At 43.4% G+C, this 16,060-nt stretch overlaps 1 long non-coding RNA gene across 1 annotated transcript; it reads right to left on the bottom strand.

Moving 5' to 3' along the window:
• Window positions 1–14,644: 14,644 nt before the first annotated feature.
• Window positions 14,645–15,519, bottom strand: LOC113985944. Its single transcript, XR_005564703.1, has 3 exons — window positions 15,484–15,519; window positions 14,837–14,927; window positions 14,645–14,757 (listed from the first exon to the last, which is right to left on the bottom strand). It is a non-coding gene; the product is annotated as an uncharacterized LOC113985944 (long non-coding RNA).
• Window positions 15,520–16,060: the final 541 nt, after the last annotated feature.

Raw genomic sequence — 16,060 nt, 5'->3', positions numbered from 1 at the left:
GTTGTCAGGCTTTCCTTGGGGTTTAGTTTGTTTAACCTCTGTCTGACAGTAAATAAGACTCGGAAGTGCTTCAAGTTCTGGGATAACACAAGCTTTGCCTTCGTACAAAATGTGACACCTTTCAGTCTGCCCGGGGAGCAGATAACCAGCCAAAGCTGAAGAGCCCTTTCACAAAGCAGCTCCTTCCAACCACCTCTCAGGATGTGAGCACCAATGTTGAGTTTATGCAGTTTTCAGGGGGTTATATTTTTTCTTTAGGAAAAAGAAATTTTCCTAAAGAAATTTCCCCCTTTCTTTATCTCTGTCTAAAAGGAAAACGTGGGCAGTGTTGCCCTCTGAAAGCACCAAGAAGTCTTTTTCACTGTCTTCCCAATTACCCATTGCTCCCCAGTTAAATTTCATGTGAATTTAATTTATTGTGCTTGATGGCTTAACAAGAAACTATTAGTACAAGGGAATTAGCTGCATGTCATGTTTGGAAATTTACTTTGTTGTTTTTGCTGTTTTGATCCTAATTTGCCACTTGAGCAGATGCTCCCTGCACCTTGACATCAAAGAGGTCTGTGTCTCCTGACTGCTGCAGCTCTTCATTCAACCAGTGGCCTGACAGACTACATACAGGACAAAGCTTTCTTATTGGACAACCTGTCTCCATTAAATTTACTTTAACTGCACACCAATTTAAAGAACCCCCCAAACCAAAAAACCCCACCTAACAACAACAATATTAATAACAATAACAATCATAATAAAACAGCAAAAAAAAGGAGCTGTGAAAATGGCAGTAAAATGGTCCCAGTATGGAATCAGAAATTAGGGAGTGGTTGATGTGTCCCTGGCCTCAGTAACCCCCCAACAAGCATTTAAGTATTAGTGTAATGAGGCAGGAGGTAAGTTAAATTTTGAGGAAGACTCTTTTGAGTAGTGGAGAAACTTTTGCCCGAATAGTCCTGCCACACCATGTAAATCAGGTGTCCAAAACTGATGTACCCTGCCAGGCACTCAGTTTTCCAGCTCTGTTTTCCACCCTTGCATGGGTGAAACTGGGCCATGCACAAGAGGTTGAGACCCCTGCCTCTTCTTGTCCTACCCCACAGCCCCCTGGCTCTCCACAGTCCCATTTGGTATTCTGACAATGAAATTCTCTATGGCAATCATTCTGCTGATTTGTGCAGGGGATCAATTACTTCAGTCAGCAAGAGCCAAGTGTCCATGTCTATGCTGGTTGTTGTACCAATTCCAGTGGTTTTCAGTTTTTGACTGTATTTTATGCAAAAGTCAGGCTATGCTGCAGATGGGGTTTAGGCTTGTAGCAGTCCTCTCCTTTAGAAAATAAAAGTGTTAGCAATTCCAAAATTTTAAAACAGGGTAGTTGCAGTGGGCAGGGGAATCCAACTCAGAATATTCAGAAAGCTAACAGCAACAAGGGAAGATAAACCGTGCTTTTATTTGATCTTCTGAGGAGCTTAACCTCTGCTTGGTCTGACATAAAGCAGCCCTGATGAATGCATACCACCTAGGTAGTCCCAGCTGAGCAATTTCTAGCACAAAGGAGGGGTGATTAGAGCAGTAAGAAGCCCCCTCCTGTAGTTTTTTCAAACTGTATTAAAGCTGTAGGGGCACCATCAACACTATACCACCGTGTCCTGGGCCATGGATGCCGATACAGAGCAGCCAACCCCCGTGTCCTGCCCTAAGGCAACTGCACCTGTGGTTTGGGCCAGCTCTACCCATAAACTCCATATCCCCCTGTGCTGCAGAGACACACTGAATGGAAAGGAGGTTGAGGATGTGGCAGCTTTCCACACTGGAGAATGACCATTTTCTGCAGGGGTGGGAAGCAATGCTGTTTCCCCAGTGCAGTGTAGCAGGAAACAACCCTCCCTGTGGCTCCTCCAGGCTCCAGCAGCAATGGGGACGGGGTGCTGATGGTACCGGATTTGCAGGAAGTCCACTGGGCGCAGGTGCAGGACGCTGCTGCCGGCCAGCATGACTGGCCTGGTATTCCTTTCAGCCACTGCACTCACAGTGGGTGTCTGGAAACCATCCAAGCAACTCATGTTCTTGCAACTGGGGCCGGTACTGCCTGGGTTTGGCTTTTTGAAGCCCTATGTTAGTGACACTCTGGCCATAAACCAAGGTGGCATGTCACCAGGAATACAGATTATGGTTTAATTTGGAAGCAAGACCTCCTCATCAAAGTGTGAGGGATCTGCACCCTTCCTCCTCAGCCTCCTCTCCTTGCAAGGGGTAGGCTGAGGGCACTCTCCCAGGGCACGAGTGCTGACCAGCTTGGAGCAAGGACAGCCCCGCTTTCCCAATTAGAGGCACAGATGCTATGCAAGCACCCAAACACAGCCACTGAACAGGATTACAATGCTCCACACGCTATCCAATCGCAAAAGAAGCTGCAGTTAAAGCAGACCCACAGAAGAATACAACTAGAGACACCAGCAGGACCTGATGGGAGTGACGAGGTGGCACAGCCAGTCTGTGTAGCTGCAAGATCTGCAGAATGGGGCTGAAGAGCTCAGTTTCTTTTTTTAGCATCTCAAAAGAAAGCTTCAGTGAAGGTTTAAAAGAAAATAAATGAGCTTTAATATATATCTATACATATATATATTATAATATATGGTGGTATATTGCCCCATCCCTGGAAATGTTCAGAGAGTCTAGATGGAACTTTGAGCAGTGGAAGGTTTCCTGCTCATGACAGACATTGGAACTGGATGGTCTTTAACGTCCTTTCCAAAGCAAACCTTTCTGCCATTCTATTTGTGGGGTCATCCTGACAAGATTTGGTGCAGCAGGAGACAAAGCATGGGAAGGCCTGTTCAAACCCTTGCAGGGTAGACAATTAAATCAAACATCACTGACACTGCAGACAGAGGTGAATGCATCTGTGCTGAATAAGGGGTAAAGAGCCTTGGAAGAAGGCTAAAACACCGTTCCCTCCTAAAACACTCCCCCAGGATCATGCAATGGGAACTATTTTAAAACCTTACAGTTAGTACAAACCTCCTGCTGCCGGCACCAGCTCTTGCAGAATATCCCAGGGTTCCGTTTTACCCCTCTAAGTGACATTAAAGAGAGCCTGAGATAATGATGCAGGTCAAAAAAGACAAGTTTGTTTAAACACTATTTTCATAGGCGGTATACTATTTCAATGGGTAACAGCATCTAACAAACAGGAATCTGCATGAGGGTGCCCAGCAACCTTTATTTTTCAAACTCTGCATGGCAAGTGATTACATGGGCAGTATTACAAATTAAGAGGGAAGACCCAGGCACACTGGAACTTGAACACTGGAGCAAAATTCTGGCATTGCTACAGGCAAATCATGCACTGATCATGCTCAGGCTGGGATTTTTTGCAAGTCTCTAATGAATAAATGGGACAAATGCAGTTTTCAGCCTTTACTTAGACAGACAAAGAGAGTAATTTAAAATTTTGTGAAACATGTTTAGTTAGAGCGCAGACAAATAAAATGCTGATGTAGCCAACTAACGAAATACAACCTTAATTTTACTTGTGGGTTAAAATCAGTGCAATCATAACCTGTTTGAAGTGCTTTGCTGGGTTAGGAGGTAAAACTTTGTAAGAAAATGAATGTAGATTGAATTTCAATAGCATTTTGCATAAACTTGACAAAGCTTGGAAAAGTAGCTTTTCTAGTTAGTACAAGTGCCCACAGTCTTGTGGAATGAAAGTAACACTTGGAATATCTGGGTAAGTCACTAGCGAGTATTTGGAAGGTGCTTTAAGGTGCTTCCTTTCACTATTGAACGCAGCCATTTGTTTTATGAAATCTGGGAAAGTACTGAACAGAGCACAGCAACAGCACCCAGTAATTCAGGAAAGAAAATAAAGATGACACACTGCAGAAAACCCTAAGCATTTTCTGAATATAACAGTTAAGATACGGATTTTCTTCTGGACAGTTTGATTGATGGCTCTTTCCCTTGCATAAGGTGTCACGGGACCTTTTAAGGAGCACTGTTTTCTACAGAGGCTCTAACAGCATAGCTCTTCCTAATCATCTGCTGGAGTAGGATTTCAGTATTAACTTGGAAAAATACTATATACTAAATCACTAAAATGATTTTCTGGAGCAACTTGCTTTTGTTTTGGTGGTCTTCTATTCAAGTAATAGCACAGGCCAACCTTTTATGACAATAGCCTTATTTCTTTTCTCTATTAGGTTTTTTTCCTAATGTAACTGTAGTTTTGCCATCAGAGCAATTTGCACTCCCAGCTCGCTGGCAGAGGCATTCAATTATACCACACATGAAACTCTGTTTGTGCATGTCTCTGAGAGAGCGCACGTTAGGGTATGCACAGGTGAACTATCAAGGAATCAGCCCACTTGCCTGCTTATGAATTTTGTGAAAAATAAAACATTTTTAATTTGATCTTGATTTCTCTCTCAAGCTGTTGTGCAAGCTCAAATAACAGCTACTGTTGGTCTAAAGGCCCCTATGTCCATTTTCAAACTCTTTCTGTGGACAGCAGTCTGTTTCTCGTGCTGCAGAAACATTGCCTTGCACGGCAACTTGCGTGCAGCAAGGAGGCCATGGGAAGAGGAGGCAGAAGCACAGGAACACTGCCAGAAACAGAAATCTCAAGTAGCATATGGCCTCAGCACCGGTGGACAGGATCAGTAGCAGTTAGTGCTGCAGCTGCCACCTTGTAACAGGATACTCTAATAGACTCTCCATTTCACTAAATGATTAGAATATTAAAGTTGATGGAAGCCAGCAACGAAATTGCTCCATATACAATATACCCGAAATAGGCCTAATGAGGCTTCAGATTTTAATTCTGTACTTTTATTCTCTATTCTGATTGGATAGGAAAAATCTGATTTCTTCTTTTCCTGAGTTTGGATACTTATGTACGCTTTTTCTAGTGGATTAACCCCATTCTCCATCTGGAGGCCTGGGATTGCACCATATTTTCTTTGCTTTTAAAACCAGCTGGAAAATCTCCAGCCCTGAATGTGGCTGTATGCCCTTGGCTTTGACATTTGGTTTCTAGTCTCCACTAATAATCAGGGTTAATTCCTTTGGTTGTCACGATGATTTGTGGGTTTTGAATTGCCCTAATTTATACAAGGCTTCTGTCTCTGCACCAGCCCCCCCTCCTATGTCTGGCACTCCACTAGCATCTCACTCTATACTGGGAATGTGGGGATCACATACTCAAATAGGTACCTCTCTGATTTGCTTTTCTCTCCTATGGGGAGGATGAGAACATGCAATATGTAGGCACATCAGTCACCTACCTTTTATGCCTCCTCTTGTCCAGAGCTCAGCCTTTCTCATCATCCTCCTCAAACTGGACCTTGACTTTTCAAGTGAAAACCAGAGAGATATACTGACATCATCTTTCATTGTATATGGCTGTATATGGCTTTCTTCTCATAGAATCAGAGAATGGTTTGGCTTGGAAGGGCCCTTAAAGATCATCTAGCTCCAGCCCCCCTTTGTGGACAGGGATACCTTCTGCTAGACCAGACTGCTCAAAAGCCCCATACAACCTGGCTTTGAACACTTCCAGAGTTGGGGAATCTACATCATGTCTGGGCAACCTGTTACAGTGCCTCACCACCCTCACAGTCAAGAATTTATTCCTAATATCTAATCTAAACTAACTCTTTTTTCAGTTTGAAGCCATTCCACCTTGTCCTATCACTACATGCCTGCCTAAAAAGTCCCTCTCCAGCCTCCTTATAGGCTCCCTTCAGGTACTGGAAGGTGCTATGAGATTTTTCTGGAACCTTCTCTTCTCCAGGCTAAACAGCCCCAAATTTCTCATCCAGTCGTCTGATTATTTTAATGGCCCTTCTCTGGACTCACTCCAACAGATCCATGTCTTTTCTGCGCTAGGGGCTCCAGAGTCTCCACAGCTGCCCTGCATAGTCTGGGCAAAATTTGCATGATCAAACAGCAACCCAAAGTTTTATTAAGTTTTGAACCTCCATTTTCCCCCCAAATCTCCTTCATGTGTACAAACAAACACATATCCCAGCACAACAATTACCTTGGAATGATGCAGACGTTGCCACATTAGACATGAAGAAGAAATTGGAAGGTTAAATTATACGAATTTTAGAGAGCTAGAGCTATTAGGATAAATAATAGCTACGAATTACTTCAGTCTCTAAGGAGTAAGAGGGACTGTGTTCCCCTTGACAAGATGACCATTTAAAAAGTGTAGCAGAAAAAAAAAAGGGAGCTGTATCATGGTAAATTGCGGAAGACAATATGGAAATACATCTTTTAGAGCTCTTTTACGTGAGATCAGATAACTGTTACAAGCTGATGTGTCCCAGAGCTACTTGGAAAACGCATTGGATGGTAGATCTTGCAGATCTCCTCTGGAGGCTTCCACTGGGAGAGACATTACTACTCATTCGGCAACCCTAAAATGAAAGAGATGATAGGATAAAAGTAAGACATGAATTCTCATATTAACTTGTCCTACTTTGTAACAGGACCTGAGAACAACTGTAAATTATTTTTAAACCCTTTTCTTCTGACAGCACCCTCTTGGGCTATGTTCTGGTATATGAAGATAGATGCTTGGCTTTCTTCTGAGGAGAGGGCAAACTGAGGCAGTGGGGTATGGCAGGCAACCCTGCAAACTGAGATAGTGTATCTACAGAGAAATTACCAAAACCTACCTCACATCATGATCTGTGCAACCAAATACACGCAACCAAACCAACACTTTGAAAGCTGATGGCGTTTGCTAGGAGGGACAATCAAAAGAACCACTGTTTGCTCAGCTTCTCAGCAATGTTTTGATAAGATCCCAAAAAAGGGATACATGGAAACAAATCACTGACCACAGGACAAAGGGCAAATTTTTTTGCCATTTAATATCTGGGTAAAAAATGGGAAAAGATCCCAGGGTCTGGTACTACTTACGGCAAAATATTTCAACTGAGGGGTGACACAGAGAGGTGGGGATACTTGGAGTTTAGGAGATTTAATGTACTTATGCTGAAAAAGGGCTGACTCCTTTACTATTTCTTACATATGTGAGCAATTATATACTCCACTGAAGATGGTAGATACCATATCTAAGGATGAAATGAGAGAAGAGTGTAATTCTCCTCAAGTTAAATGACAATTGATCTGAAAGTTACTATCCACAGAATCAAGGGACTATCAGATGAAGGAAAAGGCCAAGGGACAGTGAAGTTTTTGAGCAGTTTTGGCTAGCAAAAGGCATAGAGAGATGAGCAAGGAAGTGCCCCACAGCTCTGGGGGAAGTAGGACATTTGTCAATGTTTCCTAAAAGAGAAAATCAGACTGTACTAGACAAAGTCTTGACTAAAACATCAATTTTGCTTCCTTTTAGAAGCAATCTGCAGCACCCAGAATTGAGGTTAAGCATTTGGGCTAATCACTTTGCAATATCCCACTGAGCTGGGAGAATTAAATTGGTGACCAGGGGAAGTTGGCTGGGTTGCTTTAAGCAGTAGCAATACTATACTACAATATTTTTTCTCTTCTCTTATACCCCTTAATCTCAAGCTTCCAATTTACTCTGGTCTGGAATAGCCTGTCAGCAGGAATAGAGAGAGAAAATTCTCCTTATGAAAGAGCTTGTATAGTGCCATTGTCTCTGGTGGACAATATTCTTCAGTACAGAAGGGTTTTTCCAAGTCTTTGCTCCTACATAAAACACTGTAGAAATATAGTGTTTGAAAAACTGGACACTGTCTGAAAATTCTGGTTTAAATGGGAAACAGTTCATTAGATTATCTCCCTGATGTCCACAGCCTTGGGCGGGGCAGTGGCTGAGCACTGAACACACTTTACTTGAGGAAAAGGAACTGACCAAACAAGGAATTATTAGTGCTTTTGAAAGCAAGAATTACATGTGTTTTCTGTGAACTTTAATGGGAAAAGGGACAAATGAATGCCTTGCCAGAGATGAATGCAGAAAGTCCCATCATGATTTAACTCCGCAAGGATATCTGGGAAATGACAAAAAAAATCTCCAGATGTCAAACCAGAGGTACATGTGTAAGGGCTGGTCTGCCCAAAGGCAAAAATATCTCTTTTTTTTTTTTTCTCTGACTACTTACACAGGTTTTATATGATGTTTATTCGTCTATTCAATAAATAAGAGAGTATATTCTCATAGAGTGCACAGTATTTATGCAACTACCTCGGAGCCAAAGACACTTTCCCAATAGGCAACAGCTATCAGGAGATCTGGGGCAGTTTTAAAATTGTCATATGTCTCTTCAGTCAGATATTCCAATCCTTTGGCTGCACAGATTGAAAACAGCAGAATTTGTCCCGAGAGATGCAGACTACTCTTTCTCATCTCACCCCTCAAAGAAACATTTTTCATTCCATAATCAACAGATCAAATTAGAGTGGTCTCTGGGTAACTGACCGTAGATAAGCTATTGCTACTTAATTGTTTAAAGCATATATTATGCAAAATGCACCAGTTTGATTTTGAGCAATGGCAGAACTGGTTTTTCTAAAGCAGAATAGAACTTTTACCTGAAGTTCAGGCTGGTTTTGAGTGAGACTGTGAAAAAGTTGAATTTATTTTCCACTCCAGCTTCTGATTGGTGATACTACACGCTTTCATAAGCTCTAGATATTGAGATATCTATTTTTATCACTTAAGGAATTAAACTCTTCAAACATCTTGAGAAAAGCCTCAGAGCTGCTAGACTTACTGTTCTCCTTTGTCATCAAGTATTTGGTATTTTCTGTCTTATAAACCAGAGTTTTAAGTTCCTGGCATATGCAAGGAAGAAAATGCAGCCAGAAAGAAGCAGCAGCCCTGTCAAAGAGCTATTGTTTCAGAGATTCCCTCTTTATTTTCTGGTCCTTGGATACACGATGGAGAACCAAAGGCTGATTTTGCCAGATTTGCCCAAGACGAGGTGATAAGAGAAGGCTGCATAAACAGTCCTGTAACATTTGCTCTTGTTCCTCACTAGTACTTAGTATTTTAGATTATAAATAGCATCTTGCCCTGTGATAGCCTAACATACAGCTGGGTACTCCCCAGGAGCTTATAGTTAAGATCTCTAGAAGCCTCTGCTACAGAAAGCCTAAATTATTGCCTCTGCGGTCAGCGGGAGAGGAGTTCGTGGAGCCTCTACGGCTGTTTTGGGAAGGGGTCCTCTTGACAAGTCCTAGCTCAGGGGACACAGTGGTCCCCTCCTGGGAGGGCATTGCCTCTGAAATGTGTATCTCCTGCTCTGATATTTTTCTAAGATGATTTGACAACCAAAGGATGGTAGTGTTATAGCTGAGGTAGCTTGTGCTGAAAATTTGGGGCAGGGAGACCTAGCAAGACAATATTGCAGCGATAGGTTTGCATGTAACTGGCTTTGGGCTCCAAACTTAGCTTTTACTAGGTTCTCTTACCTCCCTCCCTCATTAATAGTAGAGAACTGCGTAGGTGTCCCTCAGCTGGGGGTTTCCTGGCCTTTTCCCAAAACCATGTGGGAAGATGTGAAGGGAAAGGGAGGCTTTTCTCCAGGTAGAGCCTGGGCTGGTAGAGACTGTACCTGAATAACTGCAAACCCTTGTGCCATCCCCACTGCTCTTGGCCCAGGCTTCCCTGGGTTACCTTTGCTTTCTACCTCACCTGCCTGCGCTTTACGAATATAGAGAAAACTCCTGGGAAGCCCCATGGGGAAACAAGGCAGTCCCCATGCTGGAAGGATTTTTCTTCTTTGGCTCCGTAGCACTGCTCTTCCCAGCACCTGAAGTCACAGTTCCCCCTCGTCCCTCCATGAAGCCTGCAAATAGGCATTCTCCAGACCTCATCATGCACTGAAACTCAGTTGAAGATCTTTGGATAATTTAAACAGAGACATCTTTTATGGGAGTTAATATGCAACAGAAAGCAAGCCATGCATGCAGATGTGTTTTAGCCAGGCTCTCCCACCTTGTCCTGGTCCGGGCTGTCTGCCTTGCAGACAGCACCCTCAGCCAGCCACCCTGTCTACAGGCAGCAGGAACTGCCAAGATGTGCAGTGGCTACATTCCATCAGATGCTACTCTTCATGGACTAGAAAACCTAGGAAGGCAAAGGCTCCCCACCCCTTAAATGCCTGTGTATCCCATCTACAGTGAGCGCAGTCCCTGGACATGCTGCAGGGGGTAGTCTAGGCTGTTCCCAAAAGTGAGTTCAAATTGGACATCTCTGTTTTGTGGAGATGGGCATTTGTGAGCTGTGCTATGGGGACCAGAGAATGACACAATTTATTAATTGTGTTTATTTATTCATTATTTTCCTTTTTTAATACCAATGTAGGTATAGGGACTAGAAGAGCCCTGTGAGGTCATTTCAAAACAGGCTGCCTGCATCTGGGATGGAGCAATTTGTGCAGGCAAGAGAGGAGACTTCATAAACTACAGATCTTGGAGGTTTTGTGCTGACAAAGAAAGAGGTAGACAGATCCCACTGCTGTTGCTGTGGGAGCAAGGAATGCAGCACGGCTGGATTATTTGGGGGAGACTGGGTAGAATTTTCCTAAGAGTTAGGCAGTATAACACGCCAGGACAGCAGATGACTGGAGGCAAACGATTCATTGTGCTAAGTACCGTAAAGCCAAGAAAACAGATGTCCTGGCTGGACTGAGGACAGAACAACACATTGTATTAGATAGATATATCAATAGGATAATGAATATTTTGTTCAGATTATTGTAAAGTTGCTTTTTTATTTTACATCCTAAAACATTATAACTAGATAAATCATGAAAACCTCTAGTAATAGTTACCAAAGTCCTTTCTGAGACTGAAACATTAACAGCATGAAAAGAAAATGTTTAGTCTAAATATAGTGAGATTATTAGCCAGTCCTGTAAAGCTGATTTATACCCACACATTTCCATTGATACCAGTGGGAAAGAATGGATTTGAGTAAATCAAATATGTGGCCCTGTGGTTTTTTATTGATGTGCAAAACAAAAGGCTAAATTTAAAGTTAATACTGACTGAAAGAAGAGTCTATTTTCTATTGTTACATGTAGAGAAAGTGCCATATCCCTAGGGAAGGAATGTAATATTTGTGCTGATGATTTTACTCCAAAGCCTGATGGGCCTGCTATGCACATGGATGTAGTGTGGCCCGGCAAGCTTCCAGCCCCACTAAAGATTATGAGGTTGCATGTGCCCTCTGCTAAACATCACCTCGTTGGCACAGAAGAGTTTTGTGAAGAGGCAGCTGTAGGTGTCCTCCAAGCCGCGGAGAGCAAGGCAGCGATTTGTAGGGCAAACAAAGCTGTGTAGACATGGCCTAGGTCTCCTTCAGGTAGCCAGTAAGGGGTCTGCTTGGCTCCTACAACAGGAAGGGTTAGTGAGACTCTGTGGGGACATTCAAATCTGCATTCTTCTGGAAAGTATTCAAGATACACACAAGCATTAGCTGCAACCCAAATGTCATTCACCCATTAAAAATTAGAGAAAGTATTTTCTCTAGGTGTTTTCCCAAAGAATCCCAGTCGACCAAGAAGGCAGTGGAATCCTGGCTTGTATCAGCAATAGTGTGGCTGGCAGGACCAGGGCAGTGACTGTCCCTCTGTAGTTGGCACTGATGAGGCCACACCTTGTGTCCTGCATTCAGTTTTGGGCCTCTCACCACATAAAAGACATTGAGGTGCTGAGGCGTGTCCAGAGAAGGGTCTGGAGCACAAATCTGATGAGGAGTGGCTGAAGGAGCTGTGGGAGTTTAATCTGGAGAAAAGGAGGCTCAGGGAAGACCTTATTAACCTCTACAACTATCTGAAAGGAGGTTGTAGCCAGGTGGAGGGTCTGTCTCTTCTTCTAGGTAACAAGTGATGGGACAAGAGGAAATGGCCTCAAGTTAGGCCAGAAGAGGGTCTAATTGGAAAACCAGGTTGCTCAGGGAAGTGTCTGAGTCATATCCCTGGAGCTTTTTAAAAGATGTGTAGATGTGGCACTTATAGTCTTGGTCAAGTAGTGGACTTGACAGTGCTGAGTTAATGGTTTGACTTGATGATCTCAAAGGTCTTTTTCAACCAAAACAATTCTGTGATTCTATGGCTCTATTTACATCCTACCAAATACCTGGAAATCTACCTTTTTGTGGTACCATCATATGCTTAAGTCCTTTGTTCCAGAACCTTCTCTACTACTGTAGTGCTCAGCTCTTCCAATCAAGGTACAGATCTCTCCTGGATAGGCCACCAAAGCCTTCTTTTACTCCTTTGAAACTATCAAGCAGTGTCAGAGCGGTGGCACACTAAAGGTTTTGGTCACATATGTAAAGCTTTTGAGGTAGTTTTCTAAGTAAAAAGCCATTGTGAATTGGTCTGAGTTATCCACTTTAGACTATGCCTGTCACTTGTGTGCTTGCCTTTGACTTTCCCTAAGGAAAGAAGTACATACACCCCCACACCCTCCTTATTTTTAAGTAGCAAGCAACCACAATGCTCCTCATGTTGTGAGCATTATTGCTACCACATGTTCTAATGAGAGCACAAGAAAGAAATGCAAGCCTGTGAAGCTTGCTTTTGTCCTGCGTAGATAGCTACTTTAATGGCACAGCACATCCTGACTCTAGTCTTCTCTGCTCTGCTCACACTGATACATTCCTGCATAACTGGTAGATCCGTCTGAACATGGGATGATGGCTGTGCTCTTTCTCTGGTCAAAAGCTGGAGTCAAAATAATATAGTGATAGCAATCTTAAAAAGTAAAAATAAAAGGAAGAAGTGTAGATGATCAATTTTTGGGAGGGTGTGTACGGGAATGATAGTTAAAGAAGACTGCGAATTAATCACTCTCCATAATATTCCTGAAAGTATCTTACCAAGGCATTAATTATAATCTTTACAAGTTGAACAACAACTGCAGCATGAATTTGACGTTGCACCTCCAAAGGAGCAGCCCATTCTGGGAGTTAAAGATCCCTCTGCTTATCCTTTCTGTGAAATTTTGCTCCATTTCATCCACGCAGTGCACTATATACTCCGCTGGAAAAAAAAAGTAAAATAAGAGGGAGGAAAAAATGTCACTGTTAGTATCAGGGGTTGTTTTTTTCACTTGAAAAGGAATCTTTGCCCCTTTCATGACTTAATATGTTTTATGAATCCCGCCCTCTTGACAGACCATTCAGGCTTCAAAAAAGGAGCTGCAGATCTTAACGGAACAAGGACAACTTGCCTAAAGCCTTCCCTGTCCAGGAGAAGCCTGTCACTTGTGACTGCCTCAAGGTATTGGGTTAACTGCTATCTCGTTATTATTGTCAACTGCACTGTCTGATAATCAGACCAGTTGAGATAAGCCAGTCTGGTGAACAGAAAAAACACTGTGAAATCCCACTTCATGAGAGATTGTAGCAAAGTAGAACATTCTTTCAAATAAAAAATCTCCAAATGGAATATTGGCAACTGTAGGGAATTTGACTGGCAATACCCAAGATGGTCTGATCATTAGCTTGGTCCTGTAACCACTTCCCTGGGGAGCCTCCTTCAGTGCCCAACCAACCTCTGGGTGAAGAGCCTTTTCCTAATATCCAAACTAAACCTCCCTTGACACAACTTCAGGCCATTCCCTTGGGTCCTGTCACAGGTTACCACAGAGAAGAGATCACTGTCTATCTATTCTCTTCCCCTCACAAGGATGTTGTAGACTGCAATGAGGTCTCCCCTCAGTCCCCTCATCTCCAGGCTGAACAGACCAAGTGACCTCAGCAACTTCTCATATGGCTTCTCCTCAAGGCCCTTCACCATCTTCGTTGCTCTCCTTTGGATGCCCTCTAACAGCTTAATATCTTTCCTGTGATGTGGTGCCCAAAACTGCACACAATATTCAAGGTGAGGCCGCCCCAGTGCAGAGCAGAGCAGGAAAATCCCCTCCCTCGACTGGCTGGTGATGATTTGCCTGATGCCCTCAGGACACGGTTGGCCACTGCTGACATCGAGCAGGACCCCCAGGTCCCTTTCAGCACTACTTTCCAGCATCTCATTCCTCAGTCCCTACGTACATCCAGGGTTGCCCCATCCCACATGCAGAATCCAGCACTTGCCCTTGTTCAGCTTCGTATGGTTGGTGATTGCCTAGTCCTCTAATTTATTGAGGTCCCTCTGCAGGGCCTCCCTGCCTTTGGGGAAGTCAACAGCTTCTCCCAGTTTTGCATCATCTGCAAACTTGCTTGGTATCCCTTCCAGTCCTGTGTCCAAGTCATTTATGAAGATGTTGAAGAGCACAGGGCCCAAGATGGAGCCCTGTGGAACCCCACAAGTGACAGGTCACCAGTCTGATGTCACCTCATTCACTATTACCCTCTGTGCTCAACTCATGAGCCAATTGCTCATCCACCACGTTTATCCAGCTGTGAGCTGGACATTTTATCCAGAAGGATCCTGTGAGAGACATATCAAAATCTTTACTGGAGTCCAGAAAGATTACATCAACTGGCTTCCCCGATCAACCAGGAAAGTTACCTTGTCATAGAAGGAAATCAGGTTTGATAAGCAGGACTTTCCTCTGATGAGGCTGTGCTGGTTGTGGCCAATGATTGTGTTGTATTTCAGGTGTTTTTCAGTACTTTACAAAATAATCTCCTCTGCAACCTTACCAGGCACTGAAGTGAGACTAATAGGCCTGTAGTTTCTGGGGTCCTCCTTCTTGTCCTTCTTGAAAGTCAGGACAACATTTCACCAGCTTCCAGTTGGCTGGGACCTCTCCTCCTCAAGGTATCAAATTCGGGATGCTAAAATTCTTCTGGACCAGCTGTGAACAAGAAAATTTTAGCTGGTAACAAAGGACTTCATTCCATGCAAGCCATTATTGTAAAAGATTAAACTCTCACCTGCTCTGTCACAGCAGGAGGATTCCAGCCTATTGCATTTCTTGCAGATTAAATCCAGTGATGAACCCAGAATACTCTGGCATATGAAAGCCTGTGAAAGGGAATGTTCTTGCTACTCCCTGGGATTGATGGTTTGGCAAGGAATAAATTCCCCTCCCAGGAAACAGGGGATTTTACTCTGCTGTCTTTACTTAGAAAGAAGCACAAAAAATGTTGAAGTTGCAGAGTAAATAAGAGATCGAAAGAGAAAGCCTGGGAGAAGGCACTACTTGGCTGGGATGTTGCAACAGTCAGAAGAGTGAGATAACAGGCATGTGGGTGTGCAGGTGGGTAGGCACATGCATATGCATGCTTATGTTACACATGTCTAGTTTCTTGACTTTATCCTCTTCACCTGGAAATAAGTCAGAGATTTTGCTTGTGCTTTATGCAAATATTTTGTCTGCTGTCTCATTGCCATCTAGCCTGTGTGAGCTTTTTTATGGCAATGTAGACCCAAGCAGGTATGATCAGGTCTTGTTCATGAATGTGTATGTCCAATGTGTTGTGCCACTAAACACCACCGCTGCCAACACAGTGAAGGGCAGTGGGTGCTGGACATGCAGTGGTTTCAGTGACAGTATCTGAAATGAGGGAAGATTAATTACTTCCACAGCTTGAAAATATTAGCTTAATTCTGAGGTGCTGTTGATTTGCCAGTGTAAGGGAGCTGTGCTCAGTCTGTGTATTATGACATAGTGTAGGGTGGAACAGTGCAAAGAAACAACATGGATGTTTCCTTCTGCACCCACCTGGGTCGTTTGTCATCTGGGGCTGGACTCTCAGAGCACTCAGCAGCATACCAGGAGGAAATGTCCCCAAGCAACAACCCCTTGCAAGCATGAAAAAGTGATTTGCAACTCTGAATGGGCAAACTTTAATCTGCTAGATAGACCCTTTCTGATCTGGTTGCTAGAGGTTATATTGCTTCTTTGTGGTCAGAAAGGACAGTCAGTATGTTACACTGTGGCTAGACACGGGAAACAGATATGTCTGTTTATGAGTATAGCTGCTCTGGCTCCCCACTAACAGATCTAGGTGGCCCTGCTTTTCCCAGGCAATTGCAAAAGGACAGGGACTGAGCACACCTTCCCATTCTGGGTATTTCTGAGGCCTTGGTTTTATTAGTAACGAGAAGAAAAAGCATGTTATCTTCTCAAATGACATAAAGCAATTGGGTTAGTT

This window comes from Pipra filicauda, unplaced genomic scaffold, assembly GCF_003945595.2.
Source record: "Pipra filicauda isolate LSUMZ 115617 unplaced genomic scaffold, ASM394559v2 scaffold34_size3990699_pilon, whole genome shotgun sequence".
Taxonomy (NCBI): Eukaryota; Metazoa; Chordata; class Aves; order Passeriformes; family Pipridae; genus Pipra; species Pipra filicauda.
This window is presented reverse-complemented; position numbering and strand designations above follow the sequence as displayed.